The sequence below is a fragment of the Panthera tigris genome, chromosome F2, assembly GCF_018350195.1.
Source record: "Panthera tigris isolate Pti1 chromosome F2, P.tigris_Pti1_mat1.1, whole genome shotgun sequence".
NCBI lineage: Eukaryota > Metazoa > Chordata > Mammalia > Carnivora > Felidae > Panthera > Panthera tigris.
In genome coordinates, this window is record NC_056676.1 from 50,674,378 (window position 1) to 50,693,730 (window position 19,353).

The 19,353-nt window shown below is 38.6% G+C and overlaps 1 long non-coding RNA gene across 2 annotated transcripts in view; it reads right to left on the reverse strand.

Annotated features, from left to right (window-relative positions):
• The window catches only part of LOC122234873, a 47,097-nt gene that overhangs the window by 12,160 nt on the left and 15,584 nt on the right, over nucleotides 1–19,353 (reverse strand). For both annotated transcript variants that reach the window (XR_006212833.1, XR_006212834.1), the window contains exon 2: nucleotides 12,485–12,659. This is a non-coding gene — a long non-coding RNA (uncharacterized LOC122234873). The remainder of the gene's footprint in view (nucleotides 1–12,484; nucleotides 12,660–19,353) is intronic.

Genomic DNA, 19,353 nt, shown 5'->3' on the forward strand with positions numbered 1-19,353 from the left:
CCCACTATTTGGGGGACGAAGGCAGAGGTATAATCCATGATTGCTTCCCTGGAGGAATTTATACTCTGACTCAGTATAGAGTTTCTCAACCCTGTTCTTTCATTAGAATCAAATAGGGAACATTTTTTAAATGCCAATGAATATGTGTTCTTGGTCCATTGAGCTTTACATGAGATCAATTAAAGAAAACTTCTTATCTGGGAATCTCTATTTTTAAACATCTGTCCAGGTGGCTCTGATATGTGGCAATGTTGGGACACACTAAAGGGTCAATTAGGATGAGGTAAAAAGGACGAGTGAGACTGAGTAGAAAGATAAAAAGAAAAGGAAATCAATATGGGACAAAAGCACTGGGAAAGATCGTGAGGATAGGGTAAGGTCTAGAAAGGTGGGCACAATGATGAGGAATGCCACCTGTCCTTCTGGTAGCCCTGAAATATTTTGCTGTATCCAGAAGAATATTTCTGATATTGTTCCAGTTGCCATTCACAGAAGGAAATTGATAGCAGAGGCTGAAATAGTGATGTTCAGACCACAGCGAAACCCTGGAGAGTATAGAGGAACAAAACAGTATTTCTCCATGTGGAGATCACTGTAAATAGCATGGAAGTCGCATGTGATGATGAAGGGTGAGTAAAAAACTTTCCAAAAGAAGAAGGGTCAGACTGCAAAGTAGAAGTAAACAAGGGTATAGAGATCTGGTCTTCCAAGACCTTGAGTGCCAGGCTGAGGTTTATGGGTTTTCTTGCACCTTGCCTCTTACGTAGAGTAATTGTGTATAGGAACAGTGACAGGGTGAAGCGGAAGGCCTAAATGCTAGAGGGGTATTTTCTAGAAGGCCATAGCAATGGTCCAAATGGGGACTACTGTGAGCCCACACGGAGTGAATGAAGAAGGACAAGTCTGGGTACAGCTTACATTATAACCAATCTTGGAGACCAAATCGAAGAGAAAGCCCAAGGTCTTCAACCCTGCTTGCAACACTCCATGTTCAACGAGACAACATTGAGTCAGAATATTAGCACCAGTCAAATGGTCTGGGGAATGGTCGTAAAAAAGAATGAGAGTTTATACTGGTTCTTCAGATTGTCCGTGGGATTTAAATCCTCTACAGAACACTAACATCTACTACATCAGAATATCTTAAGATGGCCATGGGTTTCTAGGGTTTTTTGGCAAAGCAACCTGAGGGTATTTTATATTATCCTCCACTGACCACGAATGAAAATCACTGAATTAAATATAGAGGGAAAAGGAGCGCCTGGGTAGCTCAGTCAGTTAAGTGTCCGACGTTGGCTCAGGTCATGATCTCTCAGTCCATGGGTGCGAGCCCCGCATCGGGCTCTGTGCTGACAGCTCAGACCCTGGGGTCTGCTTCAGATTCTGTGTCTTTCTCCCTATCTTTCCTCCACTCATTCTCTCTCTCTCAAAAATAAACAAACATTTTAAAATTTTAATAAATAGATAATAAATAAAGAGGGAATGGCAGCAAGTATTCTGCAGTCGACACCAAAATAAATTAAGCTGGTAGCAGAATTGAATACTCAATTGGTCTTCAAAGTTGCTATCACGTATGTGACACATTTTGGTGTTTAAAACCTACAATTTAAAAATAATTCAACACGTGTTTTAGTATTGAAATTAAAACTAAAAGTTAAGTCATTATGGAATCTGTGAACAATATTTGAAAATCTTTTAATACGATGGAGCCCTCTCGTTTCCAGGAAGAATTAAGGGCAGAGACTTTAAGTGCCCGAAGTCGCAAAGCTAATGGGTGAGATCCAGAGACCTGAGCCTTGTTCTCAGATTACCTCTCCACATCAAGTTCCTTTCTCCACTAAACCAGAAGGAAAAATACTAGGGCCTGTTAGCTAAAATTCCAGCTACTTTTTCTTGCTCTGATATATTTAAGTCTAGCCCAAACAATCTCTGGAGGTAGAGAAAAAGGAGCATATTGTTTTCTCATGACTACTGTAACAAATTACCACAAGCTTGGTGACTCGAAACAACAGAAGTTTATTTTGTTATGGCGCCCAGCCAAACTCTACAAATGTGTAGCAGCACAGCAGAAATTGTTACCCTGAAACTAGTAAGTCTCTTGGAACTTGATGGAGACATGAATGTTATTAACAAACATGGATGATAGCCATAAAGGATACAGCATCTAAACTGTCACGTCTCAGCTGATGACTGTGGGCGCAATCATGAAGGAGAATGGTATCTGATAACAACCCTGCACCAAGCAGTATATCTGTCTGGAACTTAGTAAATCTTAATTCAGAGAACCATAAAAAGCAGAGGTGGGCTGGGTAAAAGTTTACTTTGGCACTATCTAGAAAAAAGAGTTTGCTCAGTATATTAAAAGAATAAACAGGACTGAAAGAAAATAAACTTTTCAAGAACCTAGCAGCCCCATTTTGCAGGTAATATATTAATTTCAAATGATTTTTATCTTTATATTCAAGAAGAATGTCAGCACTTTTTGCTTCACAACTCTTCTTTGATCATTAATCCCACTTCCTACATATGACATAACTTGATTGCAGATGATGTAAATGTTTGAAATTCACTAAGTGCAGAACTTTTCTTTTCCTATCAGGATTCAATGACCCTCAGGAAAACAATCACGTAAATAAAATACAATGTTGTTATGTCTATGAAAAAAATATGCAATGATGAAATCATCTTTTAAAATTAGTAACAGGGACATAAACTTTATAATACATAAAAGAATGTATACTCGATATCATGGCTAGTTTAGAAAGAGGAGATGATTCAGATGAAGAAAGAAGGAAGGAGATTAGCATAGAAATTGTAAGAAAATAGCTGAAGAGGAGAGCGGGAAATTCAAGACAAAGGAATTAATAGGAAGGTGTTCATATCAAGATCCTCCCAGATACCCCTGGGTGCACCCTCAGAATCCTTCCTCCCACTATAATGGGTGAATTGTCCCTGATTTTAATCAATGCCATTCCTTCCACTTCAGCTTTTCATTCCCTCTAGCTGATTTGATGATTTAGCTCCTTCAAGTATTCCTTCTTTCCTGGCACAAAAGCAACAGATGTGTCTTTTTCAATTTGTGTAGGGACTCAGAGGAGAAGCATCAACATGTGCTCTGAGTTAAAGTCTGAAACAGAAATTAAAGGGTCCTTCTCACATGTAATGGATTGCATAATAATCCATCAATTTCCTCATCCTGGAAGTTGGAGGGAGTTCCCATAATGCTCAGATTAAATTCCCGGTCAGTCTTGTCAATGGAGGCTTGGAGCAGATTCAATTTAATGTAGCGAGCAGAAGAATGTGATATTACACCTACGTAGCGTTGAGCCGTGTTTTCCCTGCCACATCAGTACTGCAATTACTATTTTACCAACAGACAAACCAAGGCTGAGAGCAGTTGAGTTCCCCAAACGATAGAGGCAGTAGAGCCAAGTCTTGAGCCCAGTCGTCTGTCTTAAAGCCTTTGCTACCCTTTTCCCCGAGGCCCCAGATCTCACTCCCTCTACCTCGAGCCAAACCCCTTACAATCATGTTGCAGGTCTGCCTGACATCATTTTATTGTCCACTGGCACTGGAGTTGCCTGAGTCGGGATAATCATATGTCCCATTCTGCCTGGGACATTTTCTGGCCTGGCTTGGAATTTATCTTAGGTTTTTCATAGTAAGTTTTATTATCAAGAGTTACATCCAAATAAGCTGGGATGGATTCCACAGATTTCATTTGCATTTCTGGCTTCTAACACTGGTTCCACTACTAGTGTGGGTAAGGTGCATGTACAGTGAAAAGTTTTCTCTTTAACCCGTCGTTAAAGCTGAAAGACAATCAGAGATAACCTGCCTTTTGCAATGACCCCTTCCAGAGGCAATGTAACTAACACCTTTTCAAGGACAACATGTAAGGTACTCTATGATAAAGCACCTTTGGACAGAAGCATCTGGGAACAACTTAATACTTCTGTGTTTCAGTGCCTGTGGGAGAAGATTTGGAAACACTACCCCTGCATACTGTTGGGTGTAATTGTGCTCTGACCTCCAAGATGCACAGAGCCCCACTAGGTGAGGAGAGCTGTGAAGAACGTGAGGAATTACTAGTTCCAGTACAGAATATGCTGAAAAATATCTTGTCAAAGTTACAGGTAGACAATAGTCTGAGTGCTCTATTTACTCTGGTTTTATCACTCAGTATATAGTCATATAGGGTATAAATACGTAGTTGCTATCTATTTTGTTGTTTGGTAACATCATTTCATGTAGCAATATGTCATTTTCACAGCAAAATGCTTAAAACAAAATATATTTGATGTAAAAAACTAAGAACTTAAGTTTGCACCTTTCAGGAAAGCTAGATAATGAAGCTGTAATTCCTCAAATGATTCTTTGACACCTACCTTTCACCAAGGAAGCTGTCAAGTTATAATAAACCATGCAAAATCAAATCACATAAGTCTGCTCAAGAATGTTTAGCAATGGGAACCTGGATGGCTCAGTAGTTTCAGTGCCCAACTCTTGATTTTGGCTCAGGTCATGATCTCACGGTTCGTGAGTTGGAGCCCCACGTTGGGTCTCTGTTGACAGCATGGACCCTGCTTAGGATTCTCTCTCCCCCTATCTCTCTGCCCTTCCCCTAGTGCACCCTGTCTCTCTCTCAAAACAAATGAATAAACTTAAAAAAGAAAGAATCCTTAGGATTGACTTCAAATTTAGTCATTATTTAACTCATTGGGCCTGAAGATGATGATTCAGTGTGTGCAGTCGTGGAGGGTATATATGTATTACCCTGGCTTGGCTTTATGTTTCAATCAAATGTTGATCCATATTAAGTTCATTATGGAGATTGGTACAGTGCACATATAATTTAGAACTTTTGAAAATAAGCTACAACATTCTATCAGTTGAAATAGAAGTCATAGTTGGGGAAATTTAAAAAAATATATATAATTTGAATGTAAATTAAATGTAATTGATAATTTAATTTAATTTGAAAGGTTATGTATATATGTGTATATACCAATAGTTGAATAACTGAACAAAATTTTTGTGATAAAGCTTATGTTGAATGCAAAATAGTCATTGCATGGCCGTACTCCATTTCTCTCCGCTTCCCCTCAGCAGATTTTAGAAATGTTTGAATTACTAATTTGAAGAAATTCTTTGTATACCCACATATATGTTAGATAACGGTATTGACTTTTTTTTTTACCAATTCCTTTGAATTTTATTTGTATTTAAATCAAAACAATTTGGAACTCTTTATTCAATATATTCAATGAATGGAGTCTCAAATGTTTTCATAGAAGCTAATAAAAATACATGAAATTTATCATACAGAATTGAGAATCTAAATTTGTTAAACATTAAGAGTTAAAACTGTCCAAGATTTACTCTTTAAATGCTGTAATTGCATTTTGTAATATCCCAACTTTGGGGAATGCTTTTCTGTTGGAGCTTCTATTTGCAATTGGATAAATTTTTTATTTTCTATTGCAAGGGAATCAAATAAGGTTGATGATCTTCCATTCATATTCAAAAAACAAGAGATAGATTATATGATAATTTTTCTTAAAAATATATTTGTCAAAAGAAGGCAGTTAAATTGAAACAAAAAATAGTCCTTCTGTGGATATATGAGCCAAAATATTTGCATATTTTGATTAAAAATAGATGAAAGTAGGGGCGCCTGGGTGGCTCAGTCAGTTGGGCTTCAGCTCAGGTCATGGTCTTGCAGTTCGTGAGTTTGAGCCCCACATTGCGTTCTGTGCTGATAGCTCAGAGTCTGGGGCTTGCTTTGGATTCTGTGTCTCCCTCTCTCTCTGCCCCTCCCCCACTCACACTCTGTCTCTCTCAAAGATAAACTTAAAAAAAATTTTTTTAAATAAATGAAAGTATCTCATTAACAATTTCTTTCTGAGATTATACTCTACATATTAGATACTTTTTTCTATGACCTTGATATTTTTGAAGACTATTAGTCAGATACTTTGTTGGATTCCTCAATCTGAGTTTGCCTGGGTTTTTTTTATGATTTTTTCCCTGGTGTTACAGATTTGGAAGAATAGCAGAAATGCAAAATGTTTCTCACTACATCTTATCAGGAGACATCTGATATCAACCCAATTATTACTGGTGATGTTAACCTTGACCACTTGACTGAGTTGTATATGCCAGGTTCTCCACTGTAAAATTACCTATTTTTTTTTTTTTCTCCTTTCCACTCTCCATTCATTAGAGGTGAATCACTAAAGCTGGTCACCATTCCAGGGATAGGGAATTAAGCTCTACTTCCTGAAGGGAGAAGTATCAAAACATTTGTGGACCTACATTAAAATCACTATATAGTTAATGCACATCTGTGGGGAGATACTTGGAGGCAATGTGTACATCCTGTTTCTCTAAAAAGCTTCACCCACTGATTTTAGCTTTCAGAGTGGTCTTGCCTGCTGCAGCTGTTACTGTGACATAGATCTTTATTTCTCTCATTCTTTCTATATTGATTACTGAAGTTCTTAGAGGAAAGCCCACCCCTTCTTCTCCATGTATATATTTATCCAATCATTTATTTATATCAGTACAGACTTAGGGCTATTTACTTTGTTCTCTGTCATATAACCTGTAGTGTGCCTTTATCCGCGGTTTTACCTTCTGTGATTTCAGTTACCCGCAGTCAACCAGGGTCTGGAAACAGATGATTCTCCTTCTGACATGAGGTCAGAAGGTCAATAGTAGCCTAACGCTCTGTCACGGTGCCTACGTCATTCACGTCACTTCACCTCATCACGCAGGCATTTTATCATCTCACATCGTCACAAGAAGAAAGGTGAGTACAGAACAATTGCATATTTTGAGAGAAAGACCAAATTCCCATACTTTTTGTTATAGTGTATTGTTATAATTGTTCTATTTTATTGTTGTTGTTGTTGTTAATCTCTAACTGTGCCTCATTTATAAATTAAACTTTATCACAGGTGTGTATGTATAGGAAAAAACATACCAAAAATAGGATTTGGTACTATCTTTGGTTTCGGACATCCACTGGGGATCTTGGATAACCCTTCCATTGGATAATTCTGACACATTATCCATTGGATAATGGAAGGATGATTGCACTACCACTGTTTCATTGTTCACATCGTTCTAGCTTTTGCTATGGTACTATGAGCAACTCTTTAAGGTAGGTGCAACTTTTTTTTTTTTTAAGCCACTTCCTTATGGTCTGGCACTATGAGATAATACGTGCTTCAGAATACCTAATTTCACAACCTATTTCTATGGAACTCATCTTATATTTTCCTTGACCCAGCCCTAGAGTTAATCTCTTCAAAGGACCCTCATTTCTCTTATTGGAGAATGGTGTTGAGAAGTCAAGATCTTGACGCTAGGTATATTTGTTGTGACTCGGTATCACTGTGTCTAGACCATCTCAGCAGATGGAGCTAGGACACATGTATCTATAGTTACCAGTGTAAACACACATTTCTATACTTACATGTGTACTACGTATATTTTAAAGTAAACCTGAGTTTAGAATAAGCATAGGGTCATACTCTAATCTAGAAGTTATATTTTAATATTCAGCTCCATACAAAGAATTTTTCTCTAATATACATTTATTTCTATTTTTTAAAAGAATTTTACTTTTAAAGATGAGTTATGATTGGGGAGCCTGGGTGGCTCAGTCGGTTAAGCATCTGACTCTCGATTTCAGCTCAGGTCATGATCTTACAGTTGGGGAGATTGAGCCCCACATCAGGCTCCGCACTGACCACATCAAGCCTGCTTGAGATTCTCTCTCCCTCTCTACCCCTCCCCCACTCACACTCTTTCTCTCAAAATAAATATTTAAAAAATAAAATAAAAATGGTTCATGACTGTAACTATTATATAGATCCATTTATATAAAAATTAATTTGTCTTAATAACTGAATGTTTTAAATATATACAGTTATAATTATTTCTTTTTTCAATTTTTTTAAAATTTATTTGAGAGAGAAAGAGTGCTCGAGTGAGTGGGGGAGAGAGGCAGAGGGAGAGAGAGAGAAAGAGAGAGAGAGAGTCTCAAGCAAACTCCACACTCAGTGTGGAGCCCGATGCAGGGCTCAATCCCATGACCCTGGGATCATGATCTGAACCAAAATCTAGAGTCGGACACTCGACTGAGCCACCCAGGCGCCCCTATAATTATAATTATTTCAATACTTCCTTTTCACTCTCAAAAATGTCCTAATCTGGACAATAAACTCTAAAGTGACCTTACAATGAATTCATCTGAGCTATGACTTATGAATTCATAAATGCTATGATTTGGAGCAAAGCCTCCCAAGATTTAAGGTCCATACCAATCACCTGAGGATCCTGTTAAACTGCAGTCTGATGTAGTAGGACTGGGGAGGGGCCTGAGAGCCTGCACTCCTCACAAACTCCCAGCTGAAACCAGTGCTGCAGGTGCACACACCACGCTTGGATTGGCAAGGCTGAAGACTACATAGCTGTCGTGGCATGTGCCTTGTACACAGTTGTCCTGGGTCCGCATCCAGACCCATTGCTACTGAACTCTGTATCCTACTCACTAGGATTCCATTCAAGTCTGTAGCTCTTTTCTCCATTGCTATGCTTATTTCAGTTTGGTGGCTTTGTTCGTAATACAAACAAGGCGAGTTTATATCACTCTGTACGTTAGATTAGTTGTATTTGACAGGTGGGAATGGGAGGGGTGTCCGGCTCGCCCCCTTTTTATTCTTTAGTAGTTTGGAAAATCGAGAAACTTTAGAACTTATTATTTGCCAGGATACATTCATGTTTTACTTACACAACAGCTGCCTTTTATGAACTTTCCCATTTTCAATTTAGTATTAATTTTGATGAGTTTTTTAACCCAAGGAAAACACTTGTGGAGTCTTATTACAAGATTGGTGGACTCACACTGTGATCAGAGACAGATGCTTAAGGGAATAGTGGAGTCATTTGCGATTCGAGACCATTCCTGGTGGGGGGTGGGTGGGAGTGGGGAGAGAGTGAGAGCGGGGGAGCAACAGAGTAAATATGTAGAGAGTATTGCAATCTCACGGCCATCTGTGCTAACTGCATGCTGCAAATCTCAAACAGAAACAGACAGCGTGAAAACAAATGTTATTAGTTGGTTTCAATATTGTGCCCTTCAAAATTATTTGTTTCACTCCCTTCATTCGTTCATTCATTTATTCGTGGTTACATTTGAATTTTGAGTTCTTATTCTGACACAAGCATTATAATGGGCCCTGGGGACCAAATGCTAAGGGATAGTTCCTGTCTTCTATTAGCAGTGGGTAGAGAAGCTTAGAATGAAAAGTACACAGGTGAATACAATGTTATGTAAAATGTTACACTGTTGCATGGAGTCCTAAAAACACATTAAGAAAGCACCATATCCTATCTTGGGGACCGTAGGAAAGTTTCACACAGGAAATGGTGTCTACTCTGAGATGTAAGAGATGAACAGAAGTTATTCAAGTACAGAAAAACAGGTGGCAAATAACAGAGAAAACGGGGAAGGTAAGAGGAACTGGGTGGAAATAGGGTTGGCTTTAGAACATTCTAAGAAGAGAGATTAGCAGGTGCAAAACCCAAATGCTGAGAAGAAGATAGGATTATCTTGAAGAGAAGAGTATAATTCACTATGGTAACCGTAACTTCCCACTGTTCCCTTTCCCCGGGCTCACTAACTTGGTCATATCAGTGCCACCACCCACCTGGTCACCCAGACGACAAACTAGGAGTCATTCTGGTCTCCTACTCTCTCAATGCTCCCAATTAGATGATCATCTAGTTCTGTCAATTCTTCCTTCTAGATATATTTAAATTGTATTTATTGTCTGCCTTCATGGGGCCACTAACCTATAGCATGATCGTCTCATACCTTGATTACCATAGGAGCCTCCAGACTGAGTTTCTTCATTTGTTTTAAACCTTTTCAGGTGGAAAAACTTATCTTGACTATAGTGATCTTCCCAAAGACAAAATCTGGTTACTGTCACTCTCTCCTTAACTACTTAAGTGACTCCCCATTGTCCGCAGGATCATGTCCAAATTCTTTAACATAGTTACAGCCAAAACCTTTGTTTGGCCGGACTCCTGCTTACACCTCCACCTTGCTGATACAGTACTTGATTCGTTTCCTGTACACTTGTTGATCGGCTATAATCATCAAACCAGACACTCTAAATAAAATGATAAGTAAAATAACTTTACATACACAAAACTTATATCCGACCAGAAAAGATATTTAAAGAAATAATTAAATTATTACCAACAGTTGTGAGAATTCTTTGCTACCACCACTATACTAACTCTATAGTATTTAGGATTATCTTGAGCCTGACCTATTCTGGAGTGAAGTTTTTCTAGACCTTAATTTTCAAATACACTGATTATTAAAAAAAAAAAAAAAAAGACATAGTCATGCTATTAGTTACAGGTATACTAGGCGTTATGATAGATAAATCATGAAATTTCAGTCATTTAAGACCATGAAAATTTATTTCTAGTCCCTCAAGTGCTCAGAGGCAGGAAGGACCAGGCAATAATCGTTCAGGCCTTTGGGCCAATGAAGGTTCTCCCATTATTAACCCAGGGTTTCTAAGTTCGCTGAGCACTGACATCCTGCTGACAGTCAAGGAAAGAAAGAAGTTGGAGACGGGTTCTAGTGGACCAGAACTGGAAGCAGCATATATCCTGTCTGACCACATTCAATTGTCTAGAAATGTCCATGTAGTCAGGCCCAAGTGAAAAGGAGAAATTTCTGGGGAAATTCAGAACAGTTCTGTGCCCAGAAACAGAAGGAGATGGGTTTGGAGAATAGCCAACCAGTCTCTACCACCACCAAAACTCACCAAATGCACTCACCAAAACACACAAATGACCAGAAGCAATCATGACCTGTGCCTGTCCGTGGGTGCAGTGAAGTTCACTGGCACTATCCACTCTCATCTATATCATCTGCCACTTTGGACCGACAGGACCACTGGCCACGCACAGCCTAGCAGGTCACCCCCTCAACACGGGCCTCACACTAGTGAGGATTTCTTCAATTATCACAAATTCAAAAATGGATGATCACTTTTAATATCTTTAAAAAGTTTTTTTAGGTGCTTCTGGTGTTAAGACTGAAAGGGTCATCTGGCACATTAGTTTTCTCTCAGCTGTGAATCCTCTGTGGAAACATTCCCTCCCGTGCCTATCTTCCCCATCCCTGCCTGTGTCCCCACCGATCTGTGATTTGCTAACTCTTAGTTGTCTTTTAGGCCTTAGTTAAAAATGACCATTTATGTCACGCTCTTGTAGATCACCTCAAATCTGGGTTAGGAGTTCCTTCCGTGAATTCTAAAAGCACTTTGAAATCTCTATCTATGTATACTATAAATATGTGTGAATACTTGTCTAGGTAAACCTTGTATTCATGGAATGTAGCACAACCTGACATATCATGGGTAATATATACTTATTGACTGAATTTATTTGAATTTATCTGTGTGTCATTTACGCAAATGTTAGATAATGGGACACACAGATATATAAGAAATCCTAGATAGATTTTGAAGACCTCTAGACACACATACATTTATATAGAAACACATTTGTGAAAAATATATATGTATGTAATAGATATTCTTTGTATATGATGAATATATGTATATATATTTATATATGTTTAGTATATATAACATATAGTGTGTGGACAGGTATGTATGCATATATATTTGTGTGCGCACACACACACAGGTATATATATATTCAAAAATGATTAATATAAAGGGATCCTAACCCTTAAGGACCTTTAGCTTAGTTTAGTGTGTGTGTATGTGTGTGTACATGTATGTATGTAGTAATATATGACATATATAAAGTATAATATGTATCTCTCTCTATCTAAATGCAAACACATACACATAATATACACTGTAACACCTTAGGTGATGGGCTACTAACTGACATAGAAAGAGGATGAGAAGTCCGAAATTTGCCTCATAGAGAAAGGAACCTGTCCCCCAGTGGTCCAGAAAAGATGGTAAATGGTCTCATCTTCCTGAGCCTGAAGAGGGCTGGCCCTCAGAAGATGTTTCAGTTATACCATGAAGCTTCCATACTTAAGTAAATCAGGAAGGTTGGGAGGACTGACCCAAGAAGAACACTATAGTTCCAAAGACCTAGGCATCAACCAGCTTGGCCAGCATCTTTAACAGGACATCTTACCAGGCACAGCCCGCTGAGAGAAGTGCTGGAAAGAAGAGGCCTTTGATACCTTTATTGCAAGACTGTATTGAGAGAAAAGAGAGGCTTTTTTGGAAACATTCCTCTCAGTTTCTCACTGGAAACTATTGCCTGGGAGTAATGACAGAGCTGCTCCCACTTGAAAGCTGATTTAGGAATGGAAGGGCTTACTTTATCTCAGACCCATGACTCATGGGGGAATCAATGAAATCTACTTCTCTTAATGTTTTCCAAAGAGACTTACTGATCAAAGTTGTTTCCTTCCCAGAGGTGTGTTCCTTCTAGCGCAGGGATGAGGCATATCTCTGGGACACCCAGAGGACATTTATAGTCACTTCCCAAGTGGCTCTTGTTCTCTGGATTAAAAACGGAAATTATCTCTCGGCTGTCAATGTAACATCTTCCAGCAGCATGAAATTCTGTCAAACAGAAATTGAAGATGAATAAAGCGAAGATACACACTCAGGATTATTCCTATTGTGAAGCAGCAGTGCTCTGCACTGACGATTCTACACCCTAATAGTAGATTTAGGGAAATAGAGACATACTGGTTTTCTAAACACCCTGTACACTTTGCCACGGGAAGTAGCAGTGATTGAATAGACTGACAAACGCTGTGAGCATATGCAATGAGCCAACCATACCACACTCCAGGGCAGGATTACAAATGATTTGTGTGCATTTGGGAGGGGGGGGGTGGTAATCAGTTATCATAATTCCATTTGTAATTTATGTTTGCATGAAAATGCAGTTTTTAACCATTGCTAGGATTTGAGGCGTGAGTACAACCTGTTTTCATTTTGTCAAACTCCAGAGAATTTCAGCATGTCAGTTCAGTAATATTGCATATCTACATTATTGGATGGCTGGTTTCAAAGAATAAGTAACTACTCTTTATAGGAACAATATTTACAGAATATGTCTGGTGCATGCAAAGCTGTTCATTACCCATCAGGCTTCATTCTAAATAGACACATATCCAAATTCAGGACAAAGGAAAGGAAGGCAAGTGAATAGGGAGGACAGAAATGCGCTCCACTTTAGATACGTCAGCAACACCTGAGATTTAGGTTTTTAGAGAGTAGTAGAGAGGGAAGTTGTAGAGCGGTCCAGCCAGATGAACTGAATGTGAAAGTTTCTGCTCAGAATAGCAAGGGAGTGGTTAGGGAGATAAGAGAGAGAGAAGACATGGAGACTAGACAGAAACTCAGATCAAATAGTCAGATGTGAAAACGGATGCATGAAAATGGGAAGTGTGGGATAAAATGAAGGGTTCAAGAATTTGGGAACAAATTCCAAATAATTGTAATTATTTAGGACAGCAGACCTAAAGCTTATGTGAGCAACACTCTTAACTTTTCTGAGCTTGTGCTCTCGTGTGTATTTCTGGAAAAAGAGACCTGATTTTACCAGATTTGAAAAAGATCTATGCAGGGGCACCTGGTTGTCTCAGTTGGTAAAGCATGTGATTCTTGATCTTGGCATCATGAGTTCAAGCCCCATGTTGGGTGTAGGGAGTATTAAATATATATATATGTATATATATATATATATATATATATACATATATATATATATATATATATATATATATGCATAAAAGTTCAAGAACCACTGATAAGAGTTTTAAGGAGTTTCAATCCCCCTCTGGAAAGTGGGAGATAGATGTATTCCTAGTCCCAGCATTTAAACTTAGTGTTCCTTAAGTGCTTTGGACCATGACCAATGGTAAGAAAAATATTTCATCTTGAGACACTGCAGTCTCTTTTCTTCTGTCTTACGACTGGAAAAAAAAAGTTTCACGATGTAGTTGTTATCCTTCCTGTTAGATCCACTATGATATTTTCTGTTCTATTCTTCTCTCTTCTATTCTAGGCAATTCTATTTTATTTATACAATGCTAGTCATGACCTACTAAATTGATTTCATGACCCATTTAGGGATCGCATCCTACAGTTTGAAAAACACTGTTTTAACAGACTCAAATGTGACAAGTGCAAAGGCAAGAAACCATGCAATGCACAGTTTCAGTAGGTGAGGGGAGTTCTCCTTCCAGCATTGACAGAGGTTCAAGTACAAAGAGGAACAGTTGACATTCACAAAATTGACATAAGGGGGAGTAGGGGGTGGGAGGATAAGCTATGTCCCGGTGAGATGGAGGTGAAGTTTAAAACTCTGTCTAGACTATATGAAAGGAAATGTCCCATTAATTCTGAAAAAAAAATACTATTTATTAAACAGAAGACAACTTTAATAATTTGTGGTTCTATAAGTAGAACAGCTGCATGCCTGTCTGGGTACTGAGAGAAATACCACCCAGTGTGGAAAGAAGAAATAAGATGGGACAAAAAACAGATTTGGAGAAAATAATGATAACCTTCCTTGGGGCCCTTAATAATAAACGATATTTCTATAACTAAACATATGTGACTTTGGGGGTATCATTTTTGCGAGGAGGTTTAGAATAGAGGAGTAACTGTCAACTTGGGTGGACAGACTACTCATGTATTTTTCCATCAAAATTAATGGGAACAACTATAGGCATACCTCATTTTTTATTGCACTTTGCTTTATCGCACTTCACAGATACGGTGTTTTTTTACAGATTGAAGGTTTGCGACACCCCTGCTTCAAGCAACTCTATTGGTGCCATTTTTTTCAACAGCCTTTACTCGCTTCATACCTCTGTGCCACATTTTGGGAGCTTTTGCCATTTTTTGAGCCTTTTCATTATGATTATGTTTGTTAGGGTGATCTGTAATCAGTGGTCTTTAATGTTACTATTGTAATTGTTTTGGGGCTCCACGAACCACTCCCATAGATGGTGATGAAAGTAATCCACAAATGTTGTGCCCGTTCTGACTGTTCCAGCCCTTCCCCATCTCTCTCTCCATTTCCTTGAGACACAAAAATATTAAAATTAGGCCAATAAATAACCCTTCAGTGAAAAGAAGAGCCATCGTCTCTCACTTGAAATATAAAGTAAGACATGATTAAGCTTAGTGAGGAAGACATGATGAGAGCCAAAATAGGCTGAAAGCTAGGCCTGTTGCTCCAAACATTAGCCACGTTGTGAATGCAAAGGAAAAGTTCTTGAAGGAAATTACAGGTGCTACTTCAGTGAACACACAAATGATAAATAAGCCAGACAGCCTTATTGCTGATATGGAGAAAGTTTTAGTGGTCTGTGTAGAAGATGCAACCAGCCACAACATTCCCTTAAGACCAAGCCTAACCCAGAACAAGGCCCTAACTCTCTTCAATTCTATGAAAACAAGAGAAATGAGGAAGCCGTAGAGAAAAAATCTGAAGCGAGCAGAAGTTGGTTCATTAGGTTTAAGAAAAGAAGCTCTCTCTATAACAAGGTGAAGCAGCAAATGCTGATGTTGAAGTTACAGCAAGTATCCAGAAGGTCTAGTTCTGTGCCAGATAATTAATGAAGGCAGCTACAGTAAACAACCTACTTTCAATGTAGACGAAACTTCCTTCTATCAGAAGAAGATGCAGTCTAGGACTTTCATAGCTAAAGAGGAGAAGTCAATGCCTGGATTCAAAGCTTCAAAGGACAGACTGACTCTCTGGTTAGGGACTAATGCAGGTGGTGACTTTAAGTGGAAGCCAATGTTCATTTACCATTCTGAGAATCCTAGGGCCCTTAAGAATTTTGCAAAACCTACTCAGCCTGTGCTCTATAAATAAAAAAAACCCAAAAATGTAGATGATATTACATCTGCTTACAACATAGTTTACTGAATATTTAAGCCCACTGTTGAGACATACTGCTCAAAAAAAAACAAAACAAAACATTCCTTTCAAAATATCCCCACTCTTTGACAATGCACCTGGTCACCCAAGAGCTCTGTTGGAAATGTGCAATGAGATTAATGTTGTTCCTATGTTTGCAACCACAACATCCATTCTGTAGTCCATGGATCAAGGAGTAATTTTGACTTTGAAGACTTATTATTTAAGAAATGCATTCATAGCAATAGCCAAACTAGGGAGAGAGCCCAAATGTCCATTGACTGATGAATGGATAAAGAAGATGTGGAATATATACACAATGGAATATTACTCAGCCATCAAAAAGAGAGAAATCTTTCTATTTCCAATGACATGCATGAAACTAGAATGTATTATGCTAAGCAAAATAAGTCAATCAGGCAAAGACAAATACCATGTAATATTACTCATATGTGGAATTTAAGAAACCAAACCAATGAACATAAGGGAAGTGGCGGGGAGAGAAGAAAGGGAAGCAAACCCACAAGAAACTTAATGATAGAGAACAAACTGTGATGGAGGGAAGTGGGTGGGAGTTGGGCTAGATGGGTGATGGGTACTAGGGTACTAAGGAGGGCACTTGTGACGAGCACCAGGTATTGTATATAAGTGATGAGTCACTGAGTTCTACTCCTGAAGCCAATATTGCACTGTGTGTTAACTAAAAGTTAAATAAAAATAAATAATTAAAAAAATAAAAAAGAAATACACTCAGAAGGCTACAGCTGCCATGGATGATGATTTTTCCAATGGATCTAGGCAAAGTAAATTGCAAACGTTCTCCATGAAGACCATTTGCGATTCATGCAAAAAGGTCAAAATATCAACATTAACAGTAGTGTGAAAGAAGTTGATCCCTAGCTTCCTAGATGACTTCAAGGGGTTCAAGTGGAGGAAGTAACTGCAGAGGTAGTGGAAATGGCAAGAGAACTAGAATTAGAAGTGGAGCCTGCCAAACTATGGAAGCAGCCCAAGAGTCCATTGATAGATGAATGAATAAAGAAGAGGCAGTATGTGTATAATAGACTATTAGTCATAAAAATGAATAGAATCTTGCCATTTGCAGCAGCATGGATGGCGCTAGACAGTGTAACGCTAAGTGAAATAAGTCAGTCAGAGAAAGACACATACTACATGATTTCAGTCATATGTGGAAGTTAAGCAACAAAAACAAATGAGAAGGAACAAAAAGAGAAAGAGACACACACCAAGAAATGGACTCTCAACTGCAGAGAACAAACTGATGGTTACCAGAAGGGAGGTGGGTGGGGTGGGGGAAATAGGGGGTGGGGATTAAAGAATACACTGATGATATTAAATAAGTACAATAAAATTATATATAAAAAAAGAGGTGGAGCCTGATGATGTGCCTGAATTGCTGCAATCTTGTGATAAAACTTTAAGAGACGAGGAGATACCTCTTATGGATGAGCAAAAAAGTGGTTTCTTGAGATGGAATCTACTCCTGGTGAAGATTATGTGAAGATTGTTGAAATGACAACAAGGATTTAGAATATTACATAATCTTAGCTGATAAAGCAGCAGTAGACTTTGAGAGGATAGATACCAATTTTGAAAGAAGTTCTACTGTCCATAAAATACTATGGGTGCCAGGTGGCTCAGTCAGTTGAGCGTCTGAATTTGGCTCAGGTCATGATCTCGCAGTTTGTGAGTTCGAGGTCCACGTCAGGCTCTGTGCTGACAACTCAGAGCCTGGATCCTGCTTCACATTCTGTGTCTCTGTCTCTCTCTGCTCCTCTCCTGCTCATGCACACGAGCGTTCATGCACTCTCTCTCTTTATCTCTCTCACTCAAAAATACATAAACATTAAAAAAAAATTTTAAAGCATCATAGTCTATAGAAAAACATTCATGAAAAGATGAGTCAATTAATGAGGTAAACTTCACTGTTGTTTTATGTTAAGATTTAAATTGCCACAGCCACCCCAGCTTCAGCAACCATCACTTGGGTCAGTCAGCAGCCATCCACGTGGAGGCAAGACCCTCCACTAGCAAAGAGATTACGACTCACCGAAAGCTCAGATGATGGTTAGCATTTTTTAGCACTGAAGTATTTTTAAATTAAGGTATCTACATTGTTCTTTTTGCGACAGAACGGTATCGTACAATTAATATGCCGCAGTATAATGCAAACCTAAGTTTTATATGTGCTGGGAAACCAAACAATCCATTTGACTCATTTTATTGTGATTCTTGTTTTATCATGGGGGTCTGGAACGGAACCCACAATATCTCTGCAGTATGCCTGTGTCGGCAAGGCACAGTCATCCAAGCTGAAAACCCTTCTGAAGATGGCATGAAGTACCTTGGAACAATTCAATTAGCTCATCACAGATGGTTGCCAGATATGCAGTCTCAACTTTCATTTCACTAACAAATGTCACAGCTAAGAAAATCTGAACTTTGGGAAATTGGGGGTGATTCCATGGGAAGGGTAACTTCTGTTCTTGTGGTGACTCCATGAAGTCACATGGAAGAATCTTTGTAGTAATTAGTCATCCAAGAATAAGTGGTCAGCACCACCCAAAAAGTGAGACTTGGGTTGCTCATCACCCTGAGGTTTCTGTGTAGAGGGCACTCTGAACTTGCGGCAAGACGAAGGGCACTAACAATAATACAACAAATATATTAAACTGAATTTGATCATCAAATTAATACATTCCATAAGTATATCCTACCTGATTGATACGAATTAATATGTGTCAGTGTTTATGACTATTTTTGAGTAACAGAATCCTTTGATAAACTGATGCACAGTTTTCTTCAGAGAAGTGGGCATATCGATAATCACAGGCAGTCACTCAGGCTTTTGCAGGCAATCTAAGGTTTCAGAAACCCTGCAATTCATCCAGAGATGGCTAAACCAAGGTTGCGGGACACCTTGGTGCACTTGATCTAGTATGAAAATCCACATTTTTCTACTGTTTTAACGGCATAGGAACTACACTTGAAGTTTGCACTTGGGGTTGTGCGGAAGAAGAAGGAAAGTGTTTAAAAGTGATCTCTGTACTTGACATTACATCCCGCGGGCCTATATCCTTTGCTTGACACAGTTAAAGGAATACGTGTCACACTTAGCCTAACTTCTGAGAAAACTATGTATATTTGTTTGTTTGTTTTTATCAAAAGTTCAAGTTTATTTTTGTGATAGAAAATGTTCCTTTAATCCCAATCTTTTTTATCAGTCCTAAACAGTACTTGATAGGAGAATTAATGAATGGATGGATGAATGAATTATTTAGAGATCTCTGGAAGGAAGGGTAAAAGAAATGATTTAATTATCTAGTGATTCATGCCCAAGAACCCCCA